The sequence below is a fragment of the Eubalaena glacialis genome, chromosome 7, assembly GCF_028564815.1.
Source record: "Eubalaena glacialis isolate mEubGla1 chromosome 7, mEubGla1.1.hap2.+ XY, whole genome shotgun sequence".
NCBI classification, from domain to species: Eukaryota; Metazoa; Chordata; class Mammalia; order Artiodactyla; family Balaenidae; genus Eubalaena; species Eubalaena glacialis.
The window spans coordinates 41,366,731-41,380,769 of NC_083722.1; the positions used below are offsets into that span (position 1 = coordinate 41,366,731).

Genomic DNA, 14,039 nt, shown 5'->3' on the forward strand with positions numbered 1-14,039 from the left:
GGACCCAACCACCCTCCATTTAAGAAGGGTGGCTTTTCAGATTTTAGGAAATCAGGCATGAGGGGAAGCAGGCAAATTGGCTGGGTTCCAACATAGATTTAGGGTAAAGAGTCAAGGAAAGAAGGAGAAAGCAAGACCAAGGCAACTTTGAAGGGAAGAATAGAATCAGTTCTCTCCATCCTGAGGAAAATGGATGTAGCAATTCATGTTGCATTTGAGTTTATAGAGTGTTTTCAGATACAGTGTTCATTAAACCAAGGCATATGTATTGATCCCCTTCTCTGTGTTCTGTGACAAGCACTGTAGATTCAGCAGAGAATAAATCAAGGTCCTGAAATCACAGAGCAGATATGTCATCTCACCGAATTCACACACCTGTCCTTGGAGGTGTTCTTCCTGGTTCATGCGCTGGAGTAAGTAATGAGCCCAACACCACACAGCCGTTCAGTGGTTCGAAACTTCTGTGCCCCAATTCACCTCTTCTTCCATGACTCCAGGCTGGGAGTCATGGAGCTGAGGAAGGAGCTGCCTGCAGAGAAATAGCAAATTAACTCTAAGAAGTAAGAGTAAATTATTAGAAGGATCTTTACAGAACTGAGGGAAAAGCTGGACAGGCAGGATTTAGAAAGGACAGAAGCCAGGACAATTCCAGGATTTAGGGACCAAGGGTCAGAAGACTGGTGGGCGGGGAGCAACGTGTTCTCCTGACCTGGCTTCCTTTCCACTCTGAGACATCGCTGGCTCTAAGGCAAGGCTCTTAACAGCATCCCAAAGGATCTGTGAATGAGGATGGGGAAAAGTACATTTTATTTTCACTAGCCTCAAAGTGAAATTCAGTATTTCTTCCAAGGCAGTTGTTTGTAGAGAATTTTTAAATAATACTAAAACCAACTTTTTATTGTTACCATGCACCAGCAATTCTACAATGATAGTGACAAAACACTGCTCCCTGTGGTGCAGCGCCCTCCCACTCCACCTCTCTTGGTATATCACTGCACACAGGAGAATTAACTATTTTCACTTCACATACACACACTTAGCCTTTGGAGATTCCCCTTTACCCTCAACTCTCCCTCTCTCCAGAGGTCTCCTCAGCCCGATAGTCTGTAAACCCATCCCCTGCGTGGGCAATGATTTGATGGCCATCAAACCACCTTCCATCAAGGGTTTGAATACAATAACCAGCTTCCTCTGCATTCCTCCACACCAGCTGCGTGCCTGTCAAAGAAAAGGAGCTTCTTAATTTGTCCAGGCTTGGACCACTCTACTCAGAGGTGTTCTCTGATCTCCTTCGGCGCCAATGGATCATCCTCTGAATCCACTGGATGGAATATATTTTTGATGATGACAACTCACGCTTGGTACATTCTGGTTGGTACATCTTGCCTCTCAGGTCTCCAGTCCAATTGCTTCTGTTGCAGAGACAGCTTCTTCTTGTAGATTTTGTACTTATTCTTCTTTTTTGAAGCATCGTATCACTCCAGCTGAAACTTTGCCACTTGTAGCTTCTTAATGTTGTATTAATTTCTGCTGTACAGCAAAGTGATTCAGTTATACATATATAGTTTTTTTTATATTCTTTTCCATCATGGTTTATCTCAGGATATTGAATATAGCTCCTTGTGCTATACAGTAGGACCTTGTTGTTATTCGTTCTATGTGTAATAGTTTGCATCTACTAACCCCGAACTCCCTGTCCATTCCTCCCTATAGCTTCCAATTTCATCTTCATCGAAGAGCTGTAATGCAAGATGCAAAGATTTCCTCTTCAAATAACAGCAAAGCCCATCTCCTTTAAGATTTCTTTGATTATCTTTGTAAAACTTGACCTTAAATTCTTCTGACGATCTCTCATAATAATGCAAAATTTGGATGTCAGCTGTGTAAATTCACCTACTGTAATGTCTAGAGGCAAATCAGATATATAATACATTTGTATTTCTATCTTTGTGGACATGAGACCATCTTGATTCTTCCTTTTCTCTCCCTTCTTTTTGGGATCAGTGGGTTTGCGGTTTTTCTTGTGGAAGTTCCTCTGCATCCTAGCATTGACGTCTTGTATTTTTGCGGTAGAGCTAGACATGCTATCATTAGAGAAGCCATAATTGGCCTGATATGCAGCAATGAAACCTTCTGTGATCTTGGGGAACCAAGCCTCCCTCCCAGATGTAGGCAGTGTCTTCAAGCTGCTGCCCCCAAAGCGTCCATTTTTCTACCAGGCTCTTCTTGGGTGTCTCTGATCTTGGAGTCATTCTTGCATCTGCAGCTGCTCATCAAACTCCTCGTTGCCATCCAATGGGTGGCTACTTGGCTTTCCTACCTAGCACAGGGCAGGGGCCAGGTGAGCCAAGAGGCTGCTCTCCTGGGCTTGGGAGCCACCACCGAGTTATCTGAAATGACTGTCCAGACACTGTTCTCAACATTTAACACACTAAGTCACTGGTTCAGCACAACAACCCTGCGAGGTCAGAACTATTGTTATCCCCATTTTACAGAAGAGGAAATGGGGGCCCAGAGACCTTGCCCAAGGTCGTGCATGACAACGCTGGGATTCGAATCCAGCAGGTCTTCTCTAGAGACCACATCCTGAACCATCACTTTTTATAGCTTCCCAGAGACTAATGAGATGATATCCAGCCTGCCTCCCATCTCTGTTTTTATATTTAAGAGTGAAAATGTAAACTCCCTGGCCCACCTACTCTACCGCGTTGTTGTCTCCACCACACTCTGTGCTTTCTGGCTCTGACCCACGTGCCGCCTCCTGAACCCACCCTCGTGCCCTCTAATAAGCTGGGAGTCTCCTCCTACCCTTCACTTCTCCTTGGAGTGCTCCCTCCACTTCCTGGCTTTAACCGAGATTGAACTCTCCCTGGAGGGTACTACCTCCTCTGCAGGCTTCTGAAATGACAGCTGTTTATTTTCTTATAGGTGAGGGTGCTTTCCTTGCTCCAGATTGCTGCCTCCAGACCCTCCTCCTCCACCCCCACCCCCCCAGTTTCTGCTTTAAAATAACCCTCTGCCTCCGGGGCTCAGCTATTGGGCTAAATTGCTGTCTTCCTTTTTGCTACTGTCTGTCCCCTCCCAGACCTCTCCAGCTCACTCAGGGGGACTCTGGCACTCGGCAAACTGTCTGTCTCTTCCCATCTCATTGTCCAAGGAGAGGACCTGTTGCCCACTTGACATCTCAACACCTTGGTGACTTCATGCCCTGGACCTTCTCCACTCCGACTTGGCCACCCCTCCTCACTGTCACACCCTGGACCTTGTCACCTGCAGCAGCTCCTCCAGAATCACTCAACCCCCATCTCCTAAGCTTCCCCCCTTCAGTCTCAGCTCCCCTCGCAACCATTTCTCGGTCTCCCAGGACCTCTGGGTCAATGATGCCTCCCTTCCTCTAGCCCATCAGCCCCACCTTATGTGGCTACACCTGTGTGGTCCTTCATTTCATCAACTCTCTCGACAGTATCCTGAACTGCCTTGCCCTGCTATATTTCCATCCTTTGTATCTCTCAGGCAAAACCTCAACCCTGGTGAGCCTAATGATCTCTTTTCCTCAGGAGTTTATTCTTCAAGCTAAGAAGTGTTGGAGGAAGTCTCGAGCCAGGAAATGGTCACCACTCCTCATTCGTGGTCCCTAAGAGGCATTGCTTTGTTAACCAGTCACATCAGGCTGGTCATTGGCTACATTAAACCCCCTGATCCTGGAACCTACGAGATGCCTCTCTGTCTCCACCTCACATTCAGTTGATGATCTTGCTCTTACATCACAGAGGAAACTGAAGCCATTAGAGGTGGACTCCTTCAACCACCTGTTACCAAATCCACATAGCACCTGTGCCCATCTCTCCCTGTTCCTTCAGAAAAGAGCGATGGTTTTCCAACTTGGCGCATCAGAATTGCCTGGAGGGCGTGTTAAAACACGTTTCTTATTCAGCGGGTGGGTGGGTGGGGGGCTAGAATTTTCAGTTGTAACTAGTTTCCAGGTGATGCTTGATGCTGCTGGCTGGGGACCCCACTTTGAGAACCACTGGAGCAGAGGCACTGCCCTCCTCCTGCCCAAAGCCAGTTTCCCTACCTGTGACTGCATCCCATTTCCTTGATTACCCTCCCCCTTTTCTCCTCCTGAATCTTCAGCCTCTCCCTCTCAAAATAAAACACGAAAAACCAACCCCCACCTCCACCTCACCTCCTCCTCTGACCACTCCCTGTACCTCTCCATCCCCTCATCCAGCCTCACTCTCTCACACACAGCGCGTGTACATTGATGGGATCCTAATTTGAAAAGACATGTATAAAAGACATTTGGGGGTTCATCTGAGTATATTCTGTATATCAGGTGGTATTAGGGACTGATTGTTATTTCCTTAGCTGGTGGAAGTCCTTATTTTGAGGCAATGTGTGCTGAAGTGTTCAAGTGTGAAGCGTCACGATTTCGTCAATTTTCACATGGTTCAAGGACTATATCTAAATATGCAAATATTCGTATGTACGTATAAATGATAACAATTTTAAATTAAGTGGTGGATGTACAAGTGATCATTATACTATAGTTTCAACTTTTCTGTATGTTTGAAACTTTTCATAATAAAAAGTTGGGGGAAAATTCTCTCTCTAGTCCCTCACTTCCACTCACTCCTCAACCCTCTTGGGCTGGTGTCCACCTCTCCCAGGCCACACAGGTGCTTTTTTTATGACCCTCATTTCATTAAATCCATTATTTAGTTTTCTTCTGCTTGACCTCCCTCCAGTATTCAATGCTTTTCACCAATTCTTTTATTTATTTATTTATTTTTGGCTGCGTTGGGTCTTCGTTGCTGTGCGTGGGCTTTCTCTAGTTGCAGCAAGCCGGGGCTACTCTTCTTTGCGGTGCACGGGCTTCTCATTGCGGTGTCTTCTCTTGTTGCGGAGCACAGGATCTAGGTGCGTGGGCTTCAGTAGTTGTGGCGCACAGGCTTAGTTGCTCTGTGGCATGTGGGATCTTCCCGGAGCAGGGCTCGAACCCATGTCCCTGCATTGGCGGGCAGATTCTTAACCACTGCACCACCAGGGAAGCCCTTGACCAATTCTTTATTGAAACACAGTCTTTATTTGGCTTCCAGGACTGAGCACTCTCCTGGGTTTTCCCCTTTCCCTCTGGCTGCTGCCTGCTCCTTTGTTGGCTCATCCTGCTCTATTTGGTTGTATTGGAGATCCTCAAGGGTCCTGAGCCCTAGACCCCTCCTCTTCTCATGCTGCACTCTGCCTCCAGGAGATCCATCACTCCTGACCTATGGCTTCAGTTGCTATCAGCTGATCACTCTCAAATTTATGTCTTTCCTCTGATCTCCAGACTTGTGGATCTGACTGCCTACCTGGCATCCCTACTTGGATGTCTCAAAGGTACCACAAACTTAGCATATTCAAAAGGGAATATGTAAAAGTGAATTCGAAGTGAATATGAATATGATCACAAACAGTGTCATGCTCAAATCTGGACCACAGGGGCCCTGCTCTGGTCCACAGACTTTAGGGGACCTCACCTATCATGTGCAACATTTATGAAACCACACCTGGGCACCTTTGTCACTTGGGATCCGGCCCTCAGTTCTGGCACAGCACAACCTGAAACCCTGAACTTCTGCTCTCATAATTAACATCCTTCTGGCCCCAGGGAAATGCTTCTGCAATCTCTTACCCTCTATCCTAGAAACAAAAGATGACTACAACCGAATCCTGAGAAAGTTTGAGGTTGTGTCTCTGCCAGATTCCAAAGCACACACTTTTGGGGGGTGGGGAGAAGTTAAGCAATAGAAGCTCATCACAACAACCCAATGGAGCAAATCTTCATGGCTGCATCGCCTCTGTTGCTTTGTATCTTTGTCTTTAAAAATAGTAATTTTTTTTTAAAATTATTATTTATTTATTTATTTATTTGGCTGTGTTGGGTCTTTGTTTCTGTGCGAGGGCTTCCTCTAGCTGCGGCAAGCGGGGGCCACTCTTCATCGCGGTGCGCGGGCCTCTCACTATTGTGGCCTCTCTTGTTGCGGAGCACAGGCTCCAGACGCGCAGGCTCAGTAGTTGTGGCTCACGGGCCTAGTTGCTCCATGGCATGTGGGATCTTCCCAGACCAGGGCTCGAACCCGTGTCCCCTGCATTAGCAGGCAGATTCTCAACCACTGCGCCACCAGGGAAACATTACAAAAGCATTAAAAAAGCATTACCAAAAAAAAAAAAAAAAAAAAAAAAGCATTACAGTTATAGCTAAAACTCATCCCATTCCTCTCCTTTCCTCTCCTTTCTAGGTGGTAATTATCATTCTGAAGTCACTGGGAATTATTCCCATGCATATTTTCTACCTTAACAGATAGGCTTTTATTAATATAAATGTATTTATTTATTTTTGGCTGTGTTGGGTCTTCATGGCTGTGTGCGGGCTTTCTCTAGTTGCAGCGAGCGGGGGCTACTCTTTATTGCGGTGCGCGGGCTTCTCATTGTGGTGGCTTCTTTTGTTGCGGAGCAAGGGCTCTAGGCGCGCGGGCTTCAATAGTTGCAGCATGCAGGCTCAGTAGTTGTGGCTCACCGGCTCTAGAGCGCAGGCTCAGTAGTTGTGACACACGGGCTTAGTTGCTCCACGGCATGTGGGAGCTTCCCGGACCAGAGATCAAACCCTTGTCCCCTGCATTGGCAGGCGAATTCTTAACCACTGCACCACCAGGGAAGTCCCAACAAATAGTTTTTTGTTTTTTTTTTTAACATGTATCATTGTTTGTGTATTTTAAAACACATAAATATCATACAACATCCACTTTTGCAACTTTCTTTTACTTATATGTTGGTAAATAAGTCATTTATTTTAACTGCTGTGTAGCAGTCCACTGTAAGAATAAACCATACTTTATTTATCCATTCTTTTATCTTAAGGACAGATTAGGATGTTTCCACGCTTTCTTGACAATCACATGATACTGCAATGCCCATTCTTATCCTTGCCTCCTTGTACATACGTAGAAATTTTTTTTAAGAGTTATGCATGATCAGGGTTTGTTTATTTATTTATTTAATTTATTTATTTTTGGCTATGTTGGGTCTTTGTTGCTGCGTACGGGCTTTCTCTAGTTGTGGCGAGCAGGGGCTACTCTTCGTTGCGGTGCGCGGGCTTCTCACTGTGGTGGCTTCTCTTGTTGCGGAGCAAGGGGTCTAGGCACGCGGGCTTCAGTAGTTGTGGCTCACGGGCTCAGTAGTTGTGGCTCACGGGCTCAGTAGTTGTGGCTCGTGGGCTCTAGAGCGCAGGCTCAGTAGTTGTGGCACACAGGCCTAGTTGCTCCGTGGCATGTGGGATCTTCCCGGACCAGGGCTCGAACCCGTGTCCCCTGCATTGGCAGGCGGATTCCCAAACACTGCACCACCAGGGGAGGGAGCCCCTAGAATGTTTTTCTAAGGAATACATCTAGAAGCCGGAGCACTGGGTTTTAGGGTATGTGTATTTTCAGCATTGAGTGTTGCCAAATTTCCCTTCAAATTTGTTACAGCTGTTCACACTTCAAGCCAAAACGGATGAGTTCCTAATATCCCACATTTTTGTCAACACTTGGTGTTATCAGAGTTATTTTAATTTTGCTGATTTAGTAAAGTAGTATCTCATGGTTTGGGTTTGCATTTCTGCATTATTAGGGAAGTTGAGCATCTTTTCCTATGTTTATTAGCTATATGGCTTCCTCTTTGATGACTCACCTGTTCATAGCTTTTGCTCATTTCCCCCTGCCTTGTCCTTTTTTTTTTATTGATCTGCAAGAGTTCTTTATAAATCCTGAATACCCATCCTTCATTGGTCATATAGGTTGTAAATAGTCTCAAAGTCTGTGGCTTGTCTTTTTGTTTTGTTGTTTCTTGTCTCATAGAAGTTAAAAAAATTTTTTAATGTAGTTGTATGTGTCAATCTTTTATTGCCTGTGTTTTTGTATCTTGTTTAAGAAATCCTTCCCTATGCTGATATCATCAATGTATTCTCTTGTATTTTCTTTGAAGAATTTAAAGTTTTCTTTTTCACATATTTAAGGTATCTGAAATTTATTTTTGGATCTGTTGTAATGCACGGATCCATTTTGTTTTTCATTTGGATAGCCAGTTAACCCCAGACAAGTTAAGAAATAGTCCATCCTTCTCCACTGACTTATGTTCCTTTTGTCATATACAGAGTTCTCATATCTCTGCGGGTCTGATTCTGGACCTGTGGTCTATCTATTTGTCCATGTGTCAGGACTACACTGCTTTAATCACTCCAGCTTTAAAGCTGTGCTATACGGTGAGGCAAACACTTCGGTATTCTTCCACTTCAAACTTGTTTTGACTTTTTTTGGCCATTTACTCTTCCACAAGAATTTTAAGAACAGCTTGTTAAATAGAATTTAGATTAGAATTGTACTAAATTCTAGTACTTTTGATTAGAATTGTACTAAATGTATAGATTTTGATTAGAATTGTACTAAACGTATAGATTTGAGAAAAACTAATCAGCTGTATATTGAATTTTCCTCTTCATGAGCATGACGTATCTCTCCATTCTTTTTTGTCTTCTCTTCATGTTCTCCAATAGAGTTTTATAATTTTCTCCATAAAGCTCATGCACATATTTTGCTATATTGATTCCTAAGTATCTTATAGTTTTTGTTGCAATTACAAATGGTATTTTCTTAAAACAAAATTTGTTTATTGCTGTTGTATAGCCATATTGATGTTTGAATATTCATCTTGCCTCCCAAAAGGGTGTTAGTTTTAATTGTTTGTAGGTTCTCATAAATTTTCTTTGTAAATAATCAATCATCTATGTATAATTATGGCTTTACTTCTACTTTTTCTTATTGTGCTAGCTCAGACCACCACCGCCCCTGGCACAAGTTGAATAGAAGCAGTAAAAACTAGTATCTTTGTATTAACGTTGGAAGTTATTTTCTATTCCTAGTTAGCTAGATTTGTTTTTTAAATCATTAGTGTTAAACTTTATCCAGGTGCATCTCTACCTATTGGGACAATCATATTTTTTCCTTTTAATATGTCAATGTTGTAAATATCATTAATAGATTTTTAAAGTAGACCATCCTTGTATTCCTGGAATAAACTCTGCTTGGTCACACATACACATGTGCATATATACATGCACTTGCACAAACTCCATTGGATTCAGTTTGCTAATATTTCATTTAGGATTTTCAATCTTATAAGTTCAATTGGTCCTCTTTTTCCATTGTCTGGGACAGTCTATATAAATAAATAAACAGTTCTTTGAAGAGTTAGCAGAATAATATACCTATAAAGCCATTTGGGTAGTGTGTGTGTGTGTGTGTGTGTGTGTGTGTGTGTGTGTGTGTGTGTACTTAAAATCTCTCATTCAATTTATTAGAATTTATAGAGCTGTCAGGCTTTCTATTTCTTCTTGAGTCAGCTTTGGCTGTCTTTCATCTAATTTCCCCACCTGTTCAGGACTGAGACCTCATCTGTCTCTGGGTGGCTGGTGAAACAGAACAGGTTGACAGAACCTGTTCCTTCTCAGCCCCCTCCTAGTAACCGTAGCCACAGTCAGCTCACCCTCTGGCTTTCAGTTTCCTCTTTGTTTCTAGCACCTGGGATTTTACTTTCCTTTTGAGAACTCAGGTATATGTTTAATTTTTTCCCTTTTTATCAGTATTTCTAGGTGATGGTGCTTTTAGATTTTCCACATCCTCCATCTTGCTTGATTCTGAAGTTGTTCCCATTTTACAGATAAGAAGGCCAGGGTTCAGAGTGGTTTAAAAGCCAGCTGAAGATCACACTGCTAATACTTTTACCTAGTTATTGAACCCAGATTTCTGATTCTGAATCCTCCGCTGTTGCCATATTATTCCATGCTGCCTTCTGAAGCCAAGGAGGCAAAACCAGGAAGGAGCATTAGGAAGTCAAAGGGAGAAGAGGTCTCATGGGCAAGGTGGAGGAGTCTGGGACGGAGGCTCGACCGTGGATGGACAATGCCAGGAAGCATGGAGGAAGGAATGGTGTTAAGGAAATGACATATGGGACTCCTGGGCTGCAGCTGTTGGAGGGAGAATCACAGCCTCAATCCATCCTGAGATCCTGAAATATGCATCCCCTGCCCCAGATCCAGGCATGCATGCATCCTTTCAACCAATATTTCAACTCCATATTCATAGAGTGTCCAGTTCCAGGTCCAGGGAATGGCAAGAGTGAGCATCTGCAGTCCTGGTTCCTGCCCTCAGGGAGCTTACGTTCCATGGGGAGCCAGACACCAATCGAGTAATCCCCAAAAAACGTAGATCTGCGACCACACACAGTACCTCGGAGAAAGAGTGCGCCTTGGTGTGGGAGCTCAGAGGAGGGGAATTTGACCCGAAAGGAAGGTCTGAGTACCTTCCCTGAGGATGTGGTAAAGGACCTGAGATCTGAAGAATGCACAGGAGCTAACTTAAAAGAGAAATGGAAGAAGAAGCCTTTCGGGTGGAGGGCTCAGCCTGCGGGAGGAAGCACGACGCGGTGGAGTAGAGCGCTAGGGAGTGACAGGGGTGAGTAGTGGGAGGCGAGGCTGGAGAGGCCGGCGGGGCCACACCCCAAGGGGCCTTAGAGGCCAGGTTAAGGACTTGGGTCTTTAACTTAAGGTCGGTGGGAAACCATTGACTGTGTTTCAGCAGGGTGCCTGAAACCATCAGATTTGCATTTCAGAAAGGTCTCTCTTACTCAGGCGTGCCGCTTGTTTCAGAGCAGGCCTTTCCAGCCTCTCCAGCGATCTCAGTGATTCAGAGAAGAGCCAGACAGTCCAAGTGGTGGCTGGCCCAGGGAGGTGGAGGGATGGAGAAGAGTGGACAGACTTGAGAGATATAATAGTGGATACACTTGTTAGGACTAGATGCTGGATTCAATATTGAGATGCTCACCTCGAACACCTGAGATCACATTCTTCAAAGGCAGGGGCCACATCACACACCTGTTTGTGGTACCCAGGTCCTAGAACAGTCCTGACACATGGTGGACTCAATACATAGTTTCTGAAAGGGTGAAACTGACCAGCGGTCTCCCATGTGATCCTTTTACCTTTGAGGTTCTTTCATCCCTTCCTGCATGTGGCAATAATCAGCCTCTCTGATACATCATCGGGAGAAATCTGCCAAGTTCTAAAGAGTTTTCTTTGGGGGAAGTTAATACAAGAACTAAGGTCTACCTTATCCTTTAACATGAATAGTAACAATAAATTTACTGCAGGTGCCGCCCAAGGGGGAAACTCCCCCAGCAGAACCTCCTATAAGAGTGAATGATGGGGACTTCCCTGGTGGCACAGTGGTTAAGAATCTGCCTGCTAATGCAGGGAACACAGGTTCAAGCCCTGGTCCGGGAAGATCCCACATGCTGCGGCCCGTGCGCCACAACTACTGAGCCCGCGTGCCACAACTACTGAAGCCCGTGTGCCTAGAACCCATGCTCCGCAACAAGAGAAGCCACTGCAATGAGAAGCCCGCACACCGCAACGAAGAGTAGCCCCCGCTCACTGCAGCTAGAGAAAGCCTGCGCTCAGCAATGAAGACCCAACGCAGCCAAAAATAATAAATAAATAAAATAAAAAAACAACCCCCCCCCAAAAAAAGAGTGAATGATGATGGTGCCATCCTCGGGGCCACGCTGGGCCCCAGGGTGCCAATCTGGAGGGGATGCTCCGTGGGACTCCCTGCTGACTCTTGTTCAAAACCAGTTTCCCAGCACACGAAGAAGACAGTAAGTGAGGAATCTTGTGGAAGAAGTGCAAATGCCAGGAAGTGCTTGTACTGGCCAGGTGTTTCTTGCCTGTCTTCTCCCACACAGCCCTGTTCTACTTTTTCCACACCCAGAACCTCCCACTTTCTCCTCCAACCTCCCTTGTCTTCTTCCGCTGGTCTCCATCTCCTCCATTTCCCTGCCTTCTCCTTGGATACATGCCTCTGCCTATTTTCACCTTTCAATAAGAGGCCCACGGTGCTGCTGGAAAGAGCAGCCTCCATCTGGGCTTTATTCTTAGTGTGAAATGCAGTGAAGGTCACAGAAAGCCCTGAAACAGGGCCCGTGGGTCCAGGAGTGGGCACAGGGAGAGAGATGGCCTCATCCGATGGGGTGCTGGGTGTAGCTTTAGCACCGGAGGCAAGAAGCACCCAGCGGCCTCTGGGGGAAGTGATGGGGTTGGGTGGGATTTGTGGGCGACTAGAATTTGATGGTGGGGGTTGTCATGGAGATCTCTGGGGATTCAGTTATCTCTTTAAAAAATCCTGTCAAGAAAATCCCAGGGAATCTGATCCGTCCGTGATGGCAGTAGGTCTCAGGCAGCCTGGTTAAACTTCTCAGATGGAGGACAGGAGATTGGAAGTACAGATTCCTTTCTAAGAAACAGGAAAAGCTCCTTTCCTGGGGGATTAGATTGTGGACTGGAAGTGAGGTGGGCCTGGCCATTCCAGCTCTGAGTAGGTCCCGGTGAGACACTCTGATCACCTAATGTGGTGGCTCTGGCTGGGATGGGGTGGGGCAGGGAGCCGTGCCCCATTATGCCTCCCACAGAAGAGTCAGTCACTCCGACTGTGGAGGGAGTCTGTCCCCAGGGCTGCCCTCCTGGAGTGCTGCGGGGTTGGCGGGTGGCACTGCCACAGGGGCCTTGACTTTGCTTCAACCCCCCTCCCTCTCCGCTCTGTTCATCCCTGTCCTTCCCACTGGGTGTGGACGGTTGTCAAAGCAGAAGGGGGCTCTGAGTGAAGCCACAGCCATGGAGGCCAGAGCCATAGGGCCTGTCACCTGTGTGGGAGTGCAGGGGCAGGGGCAGGTGGCCCCGTGGCTGCAGCACTTCCCACACTGGGGGCAGGGAAAGGGCCTCTCACTCAAATGGACCAGGTGGTGCTGGGAGGGGTGGGAGCATGAGAAAAGGAGGCTCCACAGTCCAGGCCAGAAAAGGGCTTTGGGGTGGGGGCAGGGGCTGCTGGGAGGGACGTGGGACAGGGTCAGCTGTGACAGCAGAGGGGTCAAGGGGTAGATGCGGAGCTGGAGGTCTGTCCTGCCTTCTCCTCCTCTGCCTGGGCTCCCAGCCTGTAGGGGAGGAGGATGAAGGTGAGAGCAGCCAGGAGGAGGGGGAGGCAGAGAGACCAAGGTGGCGCAGGCAGGCTGAGCCCCGCCCTGAAGAACCCAGGGCACAACTTTCCCATGAGCAGTTTGCCAGGGTTTTGAGGGCAGCCGGGCGACAACCAAACCCTCAGAGTTAGGCCTCACCTGGGCAGGGGTCTCCTGAGGTCCTGGGCTCTGGGGCTCAGCTTCTGCACTTAGACACATAATCTGCTATGGTTTGGGGACCAAGAAGCCTGAAAGAGATAAAATGAGGGGGAGACTAACAGAGAGAGAGGCTCCCCTCCCCCCCAGGCCCCCCACCTACTTCCTTCTTCCCCTCCCGTCCATCCAGCCTGGTGGCACCTCCTCTGAGAAGCTCTTCCTAACCACCCTGCGGCTCCCAGTGATGCCCCTGCCCTGAGGCCTGGCATCCCTCCTGCAGGGGACACTTGTCATTCACTCTGTAAGGACCAGAGCATCTACTGCAGGGGTTCTGGGCCCCAGCACATCAGATTCACACGGAGGGCTTGTTAATACACAACTGCTGGCCCCACCTCGCAAGTCCCTTTCCTATGCGAGGTCGCGTGGTTTCTAAGTGGCGAGGTGGACATTTGGACCCCGATCAGTCTGAATCTAATGTCTTTCTTTCTCCACCTTGTTCCTCTGGGTTGTTATTCTCCTTTTATCCTCTGTATCTTGTCTCTCAACAAAATAATCAGGTTCCCTTTTGTATACTTTGTGTCTCTCACTTTGCCTCACCCAAAGGTGCAGGCTTCACTGACAGAGGCTGAAAGACTTGGGGAGCTATCCCAGGGAGTGGGGGTGGAACAGAACTGGAGCAACCCCCTCCCCTCCCCGCTTCTGCCAGCACTGGGGAAGAGGAACGCCTGGTCAGGTCAGGTAGTCATTTTTTCTTTGTTGTGGGCAGGGGAGATGGACCTGGAGCAACAGTTCTGTATGTCACT

At 46.9% G+C, this 14,039-nt stretch overlaps 1 pseudogene; it reads right to left on the reverse strand.

The window, feature by feature from the left end:
* Window positions 1–1,063: 1,063 nt before the first annotated feature.
* Window positions 1,064–4,219, reverse strand: LOC133095720 (HIV Tat-specific factor 1 homolog; annotated as a pseudogene).
* Window positions 4,220–14,039: the final 9,820 nt, after the last annotated feature.